The following is an 18,070-nucleotide window of genomic DNA, read 5'->3' as shown; positions in this document are numbered from 1 at the left end:
GTATTTTATGTGGCCAAGTTCACAAGATGAAACAGATATACAGGCACACATGTATGTGTATGAAAGAAAGAGTGATTGGGAGGGAAGGAGAAAGGAAGGAAGGGAGGAGAAGGAGGGAAGGAGGGAGGGAGGAAGCAACTGCAGATATCAAGAAAATAAAAGAGAACCACAATGGGGAATGGGAAGACAAGAAGCTCTTAATACAAGGGGATAGAAAAACACAGTTAATATAAAGAGAAATACGGAAAAAAAATGGGTAAGATGAGCTACCTAGAGAAGGTGAGAAGAGGGAGAATGTAAGAGAAAGAAAAATAGACACATAGGCAGGATAGATAAATAAATGGATAGATGATAGGATAGATAGATAGATAGATAGATAGATAGATAGATAGATAGATAGATAGATAGATAGATAGAAGTTATGCTCTACTTGGATTGACAATATTCTCAAAACCAATATACTAACCCCAGTGCCAGGCACAGGAAACATTGTGAGTTGCTAATCAAAGGAGTTCAAAAGTCTTCCAGAATAATTCAGACTATTTCCATTGCCCTTGTTTGCCTTCCATGCAAGGTAAGACTTTGTTGCTGAAAACACCACACATTTCAGTCACAGAACATGGAGGAGTTAGTGTGAATGTGACCAGAGGCCTCCTCTCATAGCATCTGAAGGTGCTATTCAATATATCAAGAGGGGAAAGCCACCAGTAGTCCTATCCAGATATAATATGCACAAACCACAACAACGACCAGAATGGTATGATGTTCTGGAAGGTACAATCGTGGTCCATATATCCTAGAGGGTAATAATAGTCACCCAATTGGACTTAAAACCTACACAATAGGGAGGAATTCATGCTTGGTACTTCAAACCTGACCAATTTCCTGTGGCTGATAAGACCATGGATCTCAGCAGATTACCTACTACTGCCACTTTCAGAATAATTGCTAACTGTAATCTAGACACTTATTCTTAAATTCACACATAACTGTAGCTCTCCCCACTCATCAAAGATGCTTCTATTACAACAGGTGGAGATCACTGAAGAAAGCCACAACTGCTCAAAATACAAAGAACAACTGACCGTACGATGCCCATCTCCAATTAATACATTTATAATACAATCCCTAAACTTATAACTCAGGGAATACCACGGAAGAGACCACGGAAGATGGCAAGAGCCAGGGGTTCACAATGTTGGGTGCAAAGCAGTATCATCGAAAATCATTTGGGGAGAGAAGAGGAGAGATGGGTGAATATGATCACAATATGTTACAGGAAATTCTCTAAGAATTATTAAAATATTAATTTTAAAATAAAATTATTCCAAGCTATCAGGATATCCTCACCTTTTAGAAAACCGTGGGAAGTTGAATTGATCCATTCCTACCAAGCATGGAAAGAGAAGAATCAAATAAAAGTAAGAGAACTCTACTCAAAGTCATTAATAAAGTACCTTTCAAAGAATTTTTACCTGAAAGGCCTAACAATGCTTGTGTAGAGTGTTTTCTAAAGAGAGGTACATAAAACGTGATTATCCACAGTACCCACCATTCTTATCTGCTATATAGTCTATATAGCTACAAGATAGCCAGGGCTATATAACGAGACCCTATCTTAGTGCTCTCAAAATCAAGAAATTTAATCTCAATATTCTGTCTTTCACTTAGAGAGAAACTAAAATTTGGCATTTTTATTAAAAAATTCATTTGTATTAATATTTTCTTTCATAATTCTGGCAATCAAAAAGGAAGAGTAAGTGCAAATTAATTTTATTTGTCTATGCTTGGTCTTTAGTATGTGCTCCATTTTAACTGGACTTGGGAGGCCTTTCCCAAAAAATTAAAGAGAATGCGTGGTGAATATTGGGGGTTAGGGGTGTGCGTCATTCTATGCTGCATCGTTCTGATATGACAGTGGGAAATAGGAGGAAGGGGAGAAAGAAGGAGTCTTGGAGAGACTACGGAGCGGGTACGTATCTGCGCTGCTGTCAACAGTCCCTGGAGATGAAAACTTGTTGAGTACAAGGTAATTAATTATTCAAGAGTAATTTTCAAAACCTTTATAGAGGTTGAACGCCGACTGGAGGGAAGCTGATATGAAGCTGTGCATTTACACAACAAAATGTGAGCAAAAAAATTGGAAGCAGTGGATGCTGTAGAATAGAAGGACTCCCTAAAAACAAAAGCACTGGAACATCAGTGTAACGGAAGGAACATCAATGTAGCATCCGAGCAGACGGACCTCCTAAAAGACTATATATTAATACTCTTCGTAGAATTGAAAAGTAAAAAAAAGTAAATGAATAAAAAATTCTTACTTTAAATCTATGGCAGGAGAGGGCACCAAATGCTGAGTATAGGACCACAATTCAATAGCCATGAAAAAGCTTTATATACAGAGAGCTATGATTATTGATACACATTCCCGAAAGCCAGACTTCACTGACCATACCTAGGAAAGGAGATAGAAATGCAGGTCCGAAGAATGTACACAAGTACTAAAGACTGGATGTGCCTAAGCAAGCAAATAAACCCTGCCTTGTCACCTCCACAGACGCTCACAGGTAAATTGTGTCCAAACATCAAACTGAAGGCTGCAGTGCTTCAATCTTGGAATTGAAAGACACTTGACAACTTCCAGACACTGAGGAAAGACCTCAGTATCCATGTCATTGAACTTAAAAAGGCAAAAATCAATGCAAATACATGAAACATAGGAAACGAACTTTGAAAAATGGTTATATAATTCATATTATATACAAACAGCCACAAAAGGATATTGTTTTGTTACTAGAAAAAAATTTCCATTAAAGTATTGAAGACATTGATGAGAATTTTGTCACAGTAATATAAACACTAGAGACTGATGGGTGTGTGATTGAGGAAGTTCAACTACTATCTGTAAGAATTATCAGAAGACATAATACAAAGAAAATGGGAAGAAGTATTTTATAAAATAGAATAAAAGTCATTCTTTTAGGTTTGTTCTCATGGTAACTAATGACATCTTCACCCAGGCATACAAGAGACTTCAGAACTCTGAGATACAGATGTTATCCTCAAAACTTCTAGGAATAAAAACCATGTTTTAATAGAGTCTTAGGAGAGACTTTAGACTACACAGAGATGCAGTCAATTCAGGTAAAAAAAAAAAGATTTAAAGTGTTTGCTTGTTTGATAAGTAGAGGAACTAATCTGGTCAGTTCTGCAAATCCTTGACAAATCTGAAAGAATCCTATTATCTTCTCTTCTCCTGTTTCACAAATGAGGGAAATGCTTGACTAGGAAGAGTGAGTCGTTTACAAATCTCAGATGGTATTATGGTACTGCATGAGAGGCTTCTCCAAGACACTGGGAATGCCCTACGCTGGCAGATAGATAGAAAAAACAAGCAACAATAACAACTATACAGTTCAATTTGATACTCATATGGAAGTGTGATACCTGGAGATATTAGAGCATCTGCCAGCAATGTGTATCAGTTCTCTACACTATGTTTTTGCCACAGCAAATTATGCATGATTATGGCATTTGGTCACATAGGTACAAGAAAAATTGAGCCAGATACGCTGTCCAAAATACAAAGAAATTAGATGTCAAAAAATATACCTGGTGCTTATATTTGCTGATCATATAAACAGATCTTATAGAATATGTTCTTACAAATACTTATATATACTTATACGTACTGATATTATGCAAGGCACTCACTCCGATCTGCTTGCTCTTTTAAATACAGGGAATGAGTATAAAAGCTGTATTCTAAAGCCACATCATAGAAAAAAAAAAGCAGTAGGTCAACCTCAGACCTTCTGGCGCTTTCTTTTGTTCTTTCCATTCTATTCTAATCCTAAAACAACAGAGCAAAAGACATAAATATGCAACATGATGAAATGTGACAGATTTTAAGATTTGATGAGATCTCAAGCTAACAAAAATTTAAATCTTTTAAATGGTGGTAGGTTGGTTGGCCGGTTGGTTGAAAAATAAGCTGAATCTCTTTTCATAGTTTAAGCCAAATTCTATTTCCTTTTTCTGGCTTAGGATTAATCAAAGATTGATTATTTAATATGTCATTATACCTATATGAATGTATCACCTTCAATAATCACTGCAGAAAGTGATCATTTTTGGTACATGACTTGGGACTTTCTTTGAACAAGAAACAGACTTTTGAACTAGCAGTCACTTCTTCCTAGAGAGCTGAAGTAATTTGTATCCATCTGCTAAGTTATGATCATTAGCATTAATATCTCCAACTGACTCAAGCTTGACTTTACATTCTGGGAAATCACAGAGAAACAAATGTCCAACTGCACTGAAGACTGAAAAGTTTGGGCAAATATATCACCTCTATTCTGTAGCTTTGACAGTACGGCAGTGTGGACAGAAGTAAACACTCCCTGTGTTGGGCTTAATCTCTCATCTCAAGAAGCTGTGTGATGCCATATATCTATGTTGCAGTGTCTCTAATTTAAGTAAATTTTTTGAAAACACTTAACGTTATTAGTAGCATGCCATCTCATGTCAATGCCTTAATCATATGAAGTGTAGATAACTATTGCCGTGAATCTGTGAAGTAAAATTATATTGATGCTATATCTTTTAAAAGTTTAGTATTTTAATTTAAATTTTTATTTTATGTATATCTGCCTACATATATGCGCATGCATCGGGTGTTTGTCTAGTATTTGTAGAGCACAAAAGAGTTTGATGTTTCCCCTAGAGGTATACATTATTGAGCATTAGCACGTGGGTGAGGGAGCAGAATCTGTGTCCTTCGCAATGGCTCAAAGTATTTGGAATTACTGAATCACCCTTCTAGTCCTGCTCCTTTAGATGCAAAGCATAAGACTTCTTTGTCCAAAAACATACAGCTAACAAAACAATAAGCTATTATTTAATTTTTTCATGTTTATCTAAATCCAAAATGTTTCTCCTATTAACGACTTAAGAATTAGAACTAAGATCGTGTCCCAGAATTCTACTTCAGCTCTAGAAAGCCTCATAATCATAAACTATGTGCAGAAACATAAGACCCTATCCTGTATTTCTTTCTTTCTCCCCTTTTTCCTTTCTTCCATTTGTCTTGGTGATCAGACAACAGTGCTTACAGTAAGAGGAGGGAAAAGAATAATGTTCACAGGCGTTCAAACAGAGTACATGCCCACATTAAAAGAGTCTCTTTTCTTCAGGCACTAATGGGAAAAGCATGATAAGAACCTGTGACTTGCTCTAGGGCAACAATATTTTACAATCTGCCAATTGATTGAAGCCCAGCAGTTGCCTGGAATTTGAATAGTAAAAAGAGAAAGAAGAGAGAGCTTTCTGGCAGGTCAAGGGAAAAAGGCTGCTGTAGTGGCCTGAAGCTAGGCCAAGGGCACATCGCACAGCCAGAGCAAGAGCCGTTGCTCCTGTCCCCCAAATGCTGGGCCTTAGTAAGGTTGGTGTTGTTTCATACATACTGAAATGTATTCTCCAAAAGCACGCCGTATTTTGAAAGGTAGTCTATACAAGTGTTTCTTAAAAATAAGTTTAAATGTTTTAAGAATGGATTCAGCTATCTCATTTGCCTATGAGCTTAAAAAAAATGAAAGAAATACAGACTTGCAGATCCAGTGAAGAATCCTATCACTGGCACTCACATCTAAAGGAAACTCATTCCCCAAACTCTAAAAGGCAGTCTAAATATCCAGAACTGAACGATAGGAGGATTTCCAGTAGTTCAATAAAAGCCAGCACTCCTGGGGAACTTGTGAGGCTGCTTCCCCTCTACCAAAAGGAGTCATTTCCCTTATCAGTGGCAGAAGGAACAAATGGCTCCCTTAGGTGCCTTTTCGCCTAACACAGTGTAAACTGACCTCCAGACTCCTTTGGCATCACAAGGACCATATACATCTCAAAGTTCATGTTGACCATCATGTCCTTCTTACCTCATCCTCTATCCTAGACTCCCTCCAGCTCACAGGCTTCCCTCCCCTCGACCCCACTACACACTCTCCTCATAACCCTGCTATTTTTGCTATGCTCACCCTCTCTCTGCAATCTTTCAGATGCCTCTGGTTGTTCTCTCTCTCATATCTAAAATAAAAAACCTTCCCCTTAACCATACCGTGGAGTAGTCATGTCTCCAATTTATACATTGACCAAGAGCTTTCAGTTTGCTAAATTAAATTATAAATTTCAGTGAAGATGATACAGATGGTCTTATTTTACAAACCTTTGTAATATGAGAACATATGTTTTAATAACCAGCTTATTGGTGGTTTAACAGTTGGGTAACCTAGAACTAAAATCAGTGTTCCAGAAATGAATTAATGGAGTTGATTTTCTCAGTAATGAAGGAGTGGAAGTAACAGTAGTTTTCATAGTGCTGGGTGCTTCTGCCCTATCACTCCAAGTATGAAAGATTTCGGCTGAATTGTTAATATCAGCTGAGTCAAGTTATGTGTAAAAGTGGAGTATTTGATTATAGAAAATGCTATGAGTGAGAGTCAAAAATTAACAACTACTTCTCTGCGTGCCTTCATCTCATCATTGAAGAAACGAGTCCTTCTTCATCATTGTCATAAGGATACCACTCCTGTCGAAAATCAGGGAACCCTTCAGAAGAGAGGGAGGAAAGATTGGAGGAATCAGGGGGAAGAAAGACAACAGGAGAGCATGGCCCACCGGCTCAACTAAATGGGGTTCATGTGGGCTCACAGGTACCAAAGCAGCAAGTAGGGGGCCTGCAGCGATTTGCTCCAGGTCTTTAGCATATATGTTATAGCTGTTAGCCTGGTGTTCTTGTGGTTCTAACAGTGGGAGTGGGGGTACCTCTGACAATTTTGTCTTCTCTAGACTTTTTTCTTCCTATTGGACTGATGGGGAAGAGGGGAGAAAGCGGGGAGAAGTGATGAGATTTAAAAAAAAAAAAGATAAGGCAACTATTTTCTAGCTAGGATGAAAAAGGAAGGCTTATCTGTATGAATGACATGTAAGCTGCCCCTGAAGAATGAAGAAACACATAGATGGACATGTTAAGTGAACACCTACAAAAGACAATTCTTGGTGAAAGGGACTTATCCTGCACTAACCTTAAAATTCTACAAAGAAGGGTGAATAACTTGAAAAAGAACAAGAACTGCAGGGAATTAAAAAAAAAAAAAAAACATGCTGACCAAAGGCATTACAATGCTGACTCTGCATCTAGATAGTAAGGTAAAAAGACTTAAGAAAGCAAAGGAACAGTGTACCAAAGACAGACTGCGCCTGACAGAAAGCAGCTCACAGGTAGGGAAGGCATATCAGTTAGCCACCAGCAGCTGGAGTGCTGCAGGCCAGCAAAGCCCAAGGAAAATCAATACTGTCTTCTAAATGTAAAGAACAGCAGCTGCAGGGGGATGGTTCAATCGGGAGATGCACTATGGCTGTAATGGGTAGAAGGTGGCATGCCTGTGGTTTCATACAAACATTCACATGCCAGCTTCTTAACAAAATGGAACTCTGTCTCATCAAGATAAACAATCACAGTCCAAAATTAGAATGCCAGCATGGTAAGATTCTAGGAAGAGTTATCGAGCCTCCTGCAGGAAGATGGAATGGAGAGGGTCACCCCTAGTAGCTAAAGAGACTAAGTAAGTTAAACATCTGTTTATTTAAGAAGGATATATTAAGTAAAAGTACGTCTGATTCTGTGTGTGTGTGTGTGTGTGTGTGTGTGTGTGTGTGGTATGTGTGTGTCTGTGTGTACATCTATGTACCATGCAAATGCATATGGTTACACCCATAGTCAAGGCTAGGGAAAAGGTAAATACTTTATTTACTTTATTCTGCCATACAACTTTTTATTACCTTAAATGATGAGCAATACAATTCTAGCAACGAATTTTCGATAATAATAGACTGAACAGAATGCGAACTATGACAATCATACAGGTATTTCTGTAGTTTAGGCATCTGTGTAGTTATCCTTCCCTCACCCCTAGTCTCTAGCCTGTGTTTAGAAAAGTCTCCCATATTTGACATGACGTAAATAACAAGCAAATATTGCATATATTTATTGTTGTGTGAAGTTCAAGGAATTTGGAATCTTGTAAATCTGATACCTTATTCTCCTTTGTCTTTAGTGAGAAATACTAGCTTCTCTGAGGATAAATCAAAGTGAAATATCTTTTATCATTTTCAATTACCATTCTTTTATTTCTTTCTAAGCATATATCACACTCCAGTTACTTTACTTCACCACCAATGAAGAGATATTTTTGTCAGGAATTTATGTGGGGAGACATTGTTCAGGACAAATTTATTAGAGTTGAAATTTATTAAGAAGATATATTTGTTTTATGACACTTCAACAATAAAATGTTGCAGGTTTCATTGTGTAAACAGCAGAAAATAATTTTCTCAGTTCTGTAGTTATCAGTTCCAACGTGAAGGCACAGTCTGAATGCCTCTGACAAGGTCACTCTTCCTGGATTGAACCCCCATGTGGCCTCCTCTCAGTGTGCATATGGAAAATGGGAAATCACCAGTTTCTCTCCTTCCTTTATGTTCTGTTTGATAAAGGTTTCATGTTTGGTTCTCAGTTAACTAAATTACCTTACAGACTTACAGCCAACATATTTGTTCCCTGTCAACTCAATGTAGGCAATAGAAGATGCATAGTTGAATCTGTCACAAGGACTATAAAGGAAGGGTTACACATTCCCTGACTTGGCCTGAGTCAAAGGTATCAGCTCCTCACCGACCAAACAAATTATTTGGCAACATTCAGAGTTAAGGTGTGAAGGGAAGTAATCAACTCTTACTGAATCCATCACATGCAACATTCATTACCATTAAATTTTGAAAAGTAAGACTCTGATATCGAATTCCAGGTATAAATAGACTGAACAAAACATTAAGTATAGCCTGTAATTTGACTCTAAAACTTTGAAACAAAATCAGAATAAATTACAGTTTAAATAATCGTGTGTGTGTGTGTGTGTGTAAACAAGAGTTCGTTTATCTTATATGAATATCTACCAAACCTCTATCAATTCCGTTTTATCCTTTAAAGTTGATATAAGAAGTGGGTCTTTTGTTTCATTTCTCATCTTTAAATTTTATTTTGTCTTATCTTGGCTTGGGGAGGCTGCAAGAGCAGAGGACACATAAGAAGGGACAGGGATAGGAGTGGGATAGAGATGCATGATGTGAAATCCACAAAGAATCAATAAAAGGTTAAAATGAAGAAAATAAATACATAAAATTTACGTTAAAGGTGCCTTTAAAAAGCTGTGACTGAAGTTGAGAACATAGAGCAAATAGTAGAATTCTTATTACTTTTCATTACATTACATTACATTACATAGGCTGTTTAGTAAATCAAAAAAATTTAAAATTAAAAAATGTATCTTTATGACTTGCTGTACAATTGTATCAAACTATAGTTTAGAAATGAATTCTAGTAATCTCCCTAAAGCATTGTGTTCAGAGTTAATCAAACTGTCTTGTATGCTTAAAATTATGTGAGTTGAGTAGCTCTCATGTTCTTGCCCACATAATAAAAAGTGATAATTTCTCAGCATATAAAGGTATTACCGAGTGAGATATATGACAGTTATGAAGCACCATGCCTTATGAAACTTGTTCTGTAGACCAGGCTGATCTCGAACTCACAGAGATTCACCTGCTTCTGCTTCCTGGGTTCTAGGATTAAAGACATGTGCCACCATCCCTAGGCTCAACTCTTCTTGATGCCTTAGTTCCCAGCATTTCCATTTACAAAAGTGTTTGTACTTGGAAGAAAAATGCCTGAATATTGTCCAGTTGCACCAGTGATGTGATTTCCATTTTAGTCTCATGAAGGAAAATAATCTTGAATAAGTTTGCCAGATTCTGGCTTTCCCACATTCTCATTTTAAAACCGGTACCTTTTGAGACAATCCCTAATATGAGGAGACCAAACTGCAGTCTGTTGAATATAGCATATGCCATAGATTTGTAGCATTCACCAGGGAGATGTCAAAAGACCTTTGCAAACTCCCACATGCGTAAATGTCACTACAGCATATAATTTCTCACATAAATCTGCTGAATGTAATGATGCATTTAAATAACTCCTTAAGAACTCTAATGAAGGTTTCTGCATACCCGATGACAAGCTGAGGGAAACAGAGCTGTGGTGATTCTGGTGCACGGCACAGTTGACGAGGCTCACTTACAGTTTCATGTCTTCACCTCTCACACCAGCCTCAAGGACACAAACACAAACCGCAACGTACAAGCCCCACAAGCTGTAAACATTATGGGTTTCCTGTGAGTCATTCCAACAACAAATCTTAAATCTGTGGATGGCAAAGGTCCACCCAATGGTATGATGTAATTCTGATGAATATCAGAAGGTGATAGGTAGTATGGGAAGTGAAATAAAGCACACAAAACCCTATGAGGGTACAATAACAAAAGTGTGCATGTGTTCAGCTCAGTCTTTACATGATCAGGTAAGATGCGCAACAATTGGATATAAACAGGATCCCATAAACCTGTGTTACAAGCCCTGCTGTAAGGAATATGCATCCCCATGCTCCCATTCCGCAACAAACATCCATTAGCATATAACCTTCCATTTACAGGCCCACGTGGGAAACCTCCCAACAGGACACTATATGCTGAAGATGATTAAATCAGCATTATAAAGAGAAAAACACAAAAAAGGAACCTTCCAAGTAATTTAATTACGAGGGCCACATTTACTGGCAGGCAGACTTTGAAGTCTCTTATCGCTTACCATCTACATGTAAGATGAAATTTCAGAGTAGTGCAAGAAAGAAAACAACCTTAATAGCGGTTAAGTGTATTTGCTCAAATCCATCTTCCAGATCATCTAGTTATGCTGTAGCTGTCTTCATGTGTGTAAATCCACTCTGTGATGCACAATGATGAACTCTAACAGTCTCTTAGCCTGTACCTTCGTCAGTAAGTGACAGGGTTGTATATCAAATTCACAGACACCAATGTTGAAAAAGGAAAAACACACTCTAGAATAATGGCGTTTTGAATCAACATATATAGCACTCTATTTCATCTTTCTAAAATATAAACATGTATAGATAATATACATACACCTTGACTATATATCATAGATACCTACAGCACACATATGCCCAGCTCTGAAACTTTAACTTTTAACTTCAAATAAAATCTTAATTGTTTCCAATGTTATCCATTATATGGTATAGTGTCAGCAATTTAATTTTCTGTCTGAAATTGAGAAATTTATTTTTAACCTAAAAGTAAGCTCTGTTTGTTTGTTTTAAAATTGTTGACTATGAGGAAATGAGATAAAAATAGATTCTTCCTACGACAAAAAAATATTGAATTGAGAGTGGAAATAAGATTCTCTTTATATTTTATGCCAAAAATCAAAGATAAACTGCCTGCCAGGAGCCCAGGTGCTGTGTCAACATGGACCACAGGTTTCTGTTACTAAAGGATACTCTAAAATTAATGTGCCCTATTAGTGTCCACTTTCTTCTTTGAAAATCAATTATGCCTATCCATACTGTGTATTAGAGTTTTCCAGAGGAACAGACCCAATAGAGTATACACATACTTATCAAAGAGGGGATTCCTTCTATCAAGAGCTGGGTGTAGTCACAAGATGATTTTCCATATAGTAGGAATTCAATAAAACCATGAGCTACCCAATCCACAAAAAGTGGAAACAGTACAATAAGAGGACTCAATGACATGGCCACAATCTGTAGCTGGAGATCTAGAAGATCCTGGGAGAGTCATTGGTGAGGGTTTGCATTCAAAAACTGCAAACCTGACATCCACAGAGCAATGCAGCCAACAAACAGTGAACCAACTCAAGAAGAAAGCATCCAGGAACGCAATCCTTTACTGCCTTTTGTTCTATTTAGACCATAATCTCTTTGAGCATGACACACAAATTCAGAATGGGTCTTTCTCTCCTTTAATTCACTAGCCCATATCACACCACATATCAAACTGTGCTTTGCTAATTTTCAGGGTCTGAATTCAGTCAAGTTGGCAACCCAGATTACCCACCACAGGTAGTGAATTTAGTTGTCGGGACAGTGTGTGAAGTTTAAGCTTTGCTGCTGGATGATAGGCTTCTGCTGTCTTCCAGATGTGTTTAGTCTTTTAACAAATATTTTATTTCCCGACTGCAATGTGTAAAATACTTTGACAGGCACAAGGCATGTAAAGCTGGATATAATACACTTCTGCTATGAAGAAGCCCATATGCCAAGAAACAAAAAGAAACAGTTATGAAAATATTGTGACTGAAATTCGCATTGGAATTATAGAAACCAAAAGAACAAGTAGCCAATAGTGAAGAAATAGTCCAGGGATCGGGGAAACAAAATGTTAGGGGCATTTATTATGTATAGTAATATGGGAGTTGTAAGAATGATCTCTTCCATCTACTCAGTTATACTATAATCTTGAAGCTGTTTTTTTTTAAAGAAAAGAACAGTATTTCAAAATAAAAAAGTATTGAAATACCCAGATCTGAGTTCTCCTACTAACCAAACCCTTGCTATAATTTCCCAGTCCACATCCTCTGGCATTGCAATATCTTCCTTTTGATTTAGCTCCAATGTGCCTCCTGGGGACCCTCTGCACCTCCCTATTTTTGTTGAATAAGTTGAGAAGAAATTTCTCTCTATTGACTGTATTAAGTAATGACCTTGAGGGTAGGTTTCATAAGAGACTCACCTGTCATTCTGACCCAAGATGATTGGTACACAATCCTCAGCAAATGGGAATATGGATGGATTACTTGGCACCTAAAAAGTGAAATGCAAAACTGGGCATTCAACAGGGCCTCAAGTTAGGGGAGTATGCAAATAATTGTCAATAAGCATGTGTAGGCTTCAACTGTTGTCAAATATTTCCTAACAAACTGTGAGGAGACCATTAGTAAGAGTACTTTAAATGTACATGTATATAGTGTACATTTACATAAGCACATATTAATTAGGCCCATGTATAGATGGTTTATAAAATGCACACATATCCATATTTATATCCATATATCTAGCTTTCTAACAACATAAGGCAAATATATATCAAAACACTCTATAATCCAGAGTCTGTTGCAGTTCAATTTTTTTCTCTGGCTTTCTCTCTCCTTTTTTAAGTTATCTCTTCAGATACGTATATTGTTGAACTATTCAATAATACTAAACTTAGCATTTTGAATTTGTAATTGAAAGTCCAATTGAGTTTCTTTTATTGACTGTTTAAGGGAGTTTTATTAAATTAGGAATTTTACAACCTAAATTATATTAAGGTTATAATCATTATAATATATAATATATATTCAATATATATAATCAATATATAATAATAATGATTAATAAATTATAATCATTTTTGCAATAAAAACATATAGCAAAATTTTCAATATTTTCTAAAAACTTTAAAATTTTAGGTTGTTGTAATGACATTTAGATTAATAAAACTTAATTCTGTACTAAGCAAAATAAGAAATAAAAAAAAGTTTGGGCACAAATGTGACTCTTAAGAAATAATAATAACAACAAAAAAAGCCCGGTGATGGTTGTGCACACCTTTAATCCCAACACTTGTGAGGCAGAGACAGGGATCTCTGTGAGTTAGAGGTTAGCCTGGTCTACAGAGCTAGTTCCAGTACAGACTCCAAAGCTACACAAAGAATCCCTTTCTCAAAACTCAGAAAGAAAGATAGAAAGAAAAGAAGGAAGGAAGTGGGGAGGGAGGGAGGGAGGGAGGGAGGGAGGGAGGGAGGAAACAGTAACAATTTTATAATTTTTTAAGATTATTTTTAATTGTGTGTGCATGTGAGCACATGATGGTCAGAAATTTCAGACACCCTGAAGCTAGAATTACAAGTGGTTGTGAAACCAATGGGAAAAAAAAAAAAAAAACAGTGCTGGCTCATAACCACTGAGCCATTTCTCTAGCCTGTTGCAATTTTCAAATACGACATCTCTTTAGTGTCATAATAAAAAATGTAAATAAAATGCCATTTTCCAAAACTCTATTGAGTGAGCATTTACAACTAGAAGGGATATAATAATAATATAATATGAAAATCTTTTAAAGCAACCCCTTCCAAGAGAACTATCATGCATGCTTACATCTTTTACCAGTAAATCTTAATGCAGACTTAAAAATAATAAGGGTACTGTGACTATAATGACAAATAGATACCAATGAGATGGAACAGAGATCCCAAAAGTAAATTCATGTATATATATCAAATGGTTTTCAAAATAGTTAAAATTACAAATGGGAAAAAGATTGTCTCTTCAATAAATAGTATTCGGTAACTGGAGTAAATTGATCTGTCATCTTGCCCTGTGAACAGTAATTCAAATGGATAATGACTTGGGAAGGACCTGAGACCATAAAACAAACCCATGGTGGAAAAACTTTCACAATATCACCTTGTAATGATTTATTGTGTATGATGCCAAATTTATAGGCAAAAATAGGCAATTGGATTATAAACCAAAAATTTGATGAATAAAGGAAACTATTGACAGCAAAGACAGCTCCAGAGTGGTAGAAAATAGTCACAAACTATGACCTGATAATTGGTTAATCTCCCAGATCTAAAAGGAGTGCTTACATGTCACTTCCAAGGCAACAAACTGCTTGCTTAAAAAGTGGCCAAAGGACTTAAGACGTTTCCCTGTACCAAAAATGTACAGGTGGCCAAGAAGTCTCATATTACTAAAGATTAGGAAAATAAAAACAATCAAAGTTGAAACCATTATGTCGCATAATGTCAGGATACCTATTATCAAAAACTAATAAAAAGAACAAAAAAATAATAGTAATAAGCATTGGTGGAGATGTAAAGAAAACCTTTGCTTTGATAAAAAAATATTTAAAAAGAAACAGAATTGTAATGGATACAGTACCACTTATCAGAGATTTTATTTTAAAGAGTATAAACAGAAACAGAGGACAGAAAGAGACATTTACATTTTCACTTTAACTTGGTCATTTTTTTTTAAAAAAATAACACTCAAGAGGTAGAAATAATCTAAGTGTCCATGCCATGAATGAACCTTGAAATCATCATTCAAAGTGAAAGAGTCTGGTGTCAGCAGGACAACCACCTGACCCCACTTAAAGAAGTGTATGAGCTATTCAAACTCAGAAAGCCATGAAATAGAATGATGGCTGCCAAGAGTTTGGAGATAGGCAGATTGGGGGAGGTTGTTAAATGAATACAGAGTTTATGAAGCTAAGTAGTTCTACAGATCTGCTATGAAGCCATGTGCACATAAGTTAGCATTAAAGTTGTTGAGCTTGAGTTCATGTGATAGGTGTATGGGGGTGCATGTGTGTGTGTGTGTACATGCACCAATGTGTGACTAAGAAGAGATCCCCGAATTCAAAAGTGGTAAAGATTACTGCACAACAATGTTTTAAGATAGCATCAGAAACAGAATATGCAAAGATTCATAGGAATTGTATTTTTGGAGGTATTTTACAAGAGCAATCCAGACTGAGAAACAGGTGTAAGCAACTGCGTGCAAGGAAGGGAAATTAGAATAGTGGTCTATGTGGTCTGAAGCAGGGCGTGTGAAAGGAGAAACAGAAATGACATTATGATGACTGGGCCCTAGTTAAGCAATATCTTGCAAGTTAAGCTAAGACAGGCAGATTTTATAATTTAAAAATTCTGAATAATTGGAACCTTTAAAAAATATAAAGCCACAGAAATAAATTAAAAACCCACAGGATGTAACACTTTCAGTTCAAAGGAATATTGGCCATACCAAATCTATATAGAGCTATATTTCTCGTTGTTTCTTATGGTTTTCTTAAAGATATTAGCAATTGTAATTGTAAATATTACCGTATTTTGAGGTATGCTGTATCCTAAAATAATATATGACAGAAATGTAACATACAAGTTTGTCTCAAATAATTTCTTTATCTAGCTAAGAGCATGAATCAAAATTGCACAAAGCAGTTAGAATATAACCAAGTAACTCATGGCAGGGGCGAATGAATTTTTAGTTTCAGTGAAGGGGAAAACTGGGGCGGGCTGACTCAATCAAGACAGTTAGTGAGAGTCATTGTAGATTAGTGGTTCAGGAAATGCGTTCCTGGGCTGTAATAAATGGCAGTCAAATCCCTGCTGTGTAATTAACTGAGATATCCTAGGAAAGACACACTGAGTATGTGTGGGATGGCTCCTACTCTATAATACTGAGAAAAGTCTATGTTAATATATAAAAATATTTTAAATTTTACCTGGTACACAGCAGAATTAAACACAGGGTGCTTCTCTCTCTCTTTTTCTCTCTCTCTCTCTGTCTCTCTCTCTCTGTTGTTTCTTTCTCTAGGGACAAGATAGAAAATATAAGAGAAGGTATGGTAAAACACACTAAATATTGTGAGCTAAAAATTATAAATGTATTATTAAGGAATTTTGAAAAACGGCAGAAGATCAAAATAATGAGAAAAACCACTTGTTATTCTATGTCACAAGACAAATACACTTGAACTTTTATTGTGTCTTTTCTTGAAGAGCATGGTCTACACAAAGGCCGAAGCTTGTGCTTTATAAATTAGTAATACAGGTTTTGCTTTTCTTTGATGACAAACATCATGGGATGCATTGTCTTTAATGACTGTCCAATTGTCTACAACAAAGGATAAACATACACTCATTTAACAAGAATCCTGTGATTATTTCCTATGTTCTGAGCACCAAACACTAAAAATAGAACAAAACAGGAACAAAATTTCAACTAATGGTTTCCAATTGTTTAAAACCGCATTCTCTTCTGTTTTCTTTGTATTGAAAATGTCATAGTAATATCTGTAATTCTACAGAAAGTTTGGGGAACAATTTATATTTCCTGACAAATAGTCCTGGAAATACAATGAAAAAGTGTAAATGCCGAAGAGACTCCTAAGAAACAGAGCAGTATAAAGTAATGATGAACTTAACTAGTTTTACTTCAGTGAATACTGTATTAGAACGACATATTAATTGATTGATTGATTGATGAATACATGTATTTGATTGTGTCTGTAGATTCCATTATCAGCACATTAACTGAACAGAAATATATAGACTTACATAATTATAATGAGTATGTCAATCGTGTTGTCAGTGTCTAAATGTCCAAGATCACTATCTGCTGTTCTCTCTCTCAACATTGTGTAGAAAGGTCAAACCTGGAGTGAGCAGACCATAATAGACTGACCAAACAATCAGTGAGATGACCTGCAATGAAAGAAGAAAGTCTATAACACAGCCAACTACTTAGAATGTGAAACTGAAAAAAGAATTAATAACTTTTCATGACTAAAATTAAACACACACATAAGCCTATCCAAGAGGCAGTGTTTATGAACTAGTAGAAGCTATATACTAGAAAAACATGTATTGCTGCCATAAGGACCAGCATCCAGCATATCAGGGATTGAGGGGGAGCCATGGAGGGAGTCAGAGAACTAATCACTCCATCCACAGCTTTTTCTCCCTCCCCTCCTCCACTTCCCCCACCTCCCTCCAACCCAAACCCCATCCACTCCTCAGAAAGGGTAAAGCCTCCCATAGGGAGTCAGCAAAACCTGGCGCATTCAGTTGAAACAGGACCACCCCACCCCATCTGAATGGAGACTGAACAAGACATTCTACGATACAGAATGAGCTCCAGATAGTCAGTTCATGAACCAGGAATAGATCCTTGTCCCAGTGCAAGAGGTTCCACAAACAGACTAGTCAACTTGACTTTTCTAACCGAGGGAGTAAAACTTAATTCTCTAGGACCAGTTAGGCAGGCAACTCTTAACTCTTTGGGGTTGGCGATAAAGGGAAACACACGCACACACACCTAATATATGTCAGGTTCGTACCTAGGGTGCTAATGAATGTCAAGAGGAGATGCTGAGCAGACTAATTAAATACTGGATAGATAGACACATTCTGTCTTTTCTGAGGGTCAAAGTTAAGTTCTTCATTTTATTATTTTTTTCCGTTCTGTTCTTTCATGATGCTTTCCTTCTATCTCTCTTGATGTCTTCCCTCTAGCTAGCTTAATGTCTT

Source organism: Myodes glareolus, chromosome 8, assembly GCF_982192425.1.
Source record: "Myodes glareolus chromosome 8, mMyoGla1.1, whole genome shotgun sequence".
In the NCBI taxonomy this organism is placed as follows: domain Eukaryota; kingdom Metazoa; phylum Chordata; class Mammalia; order Rodentia; family Cricetidae; genus Myodes; species Myodes glareolus.
The sequence above is the reverse complement of the archived record's forward strand: the minus strand, read 5'-3'. Positions refer to the sequence as shown.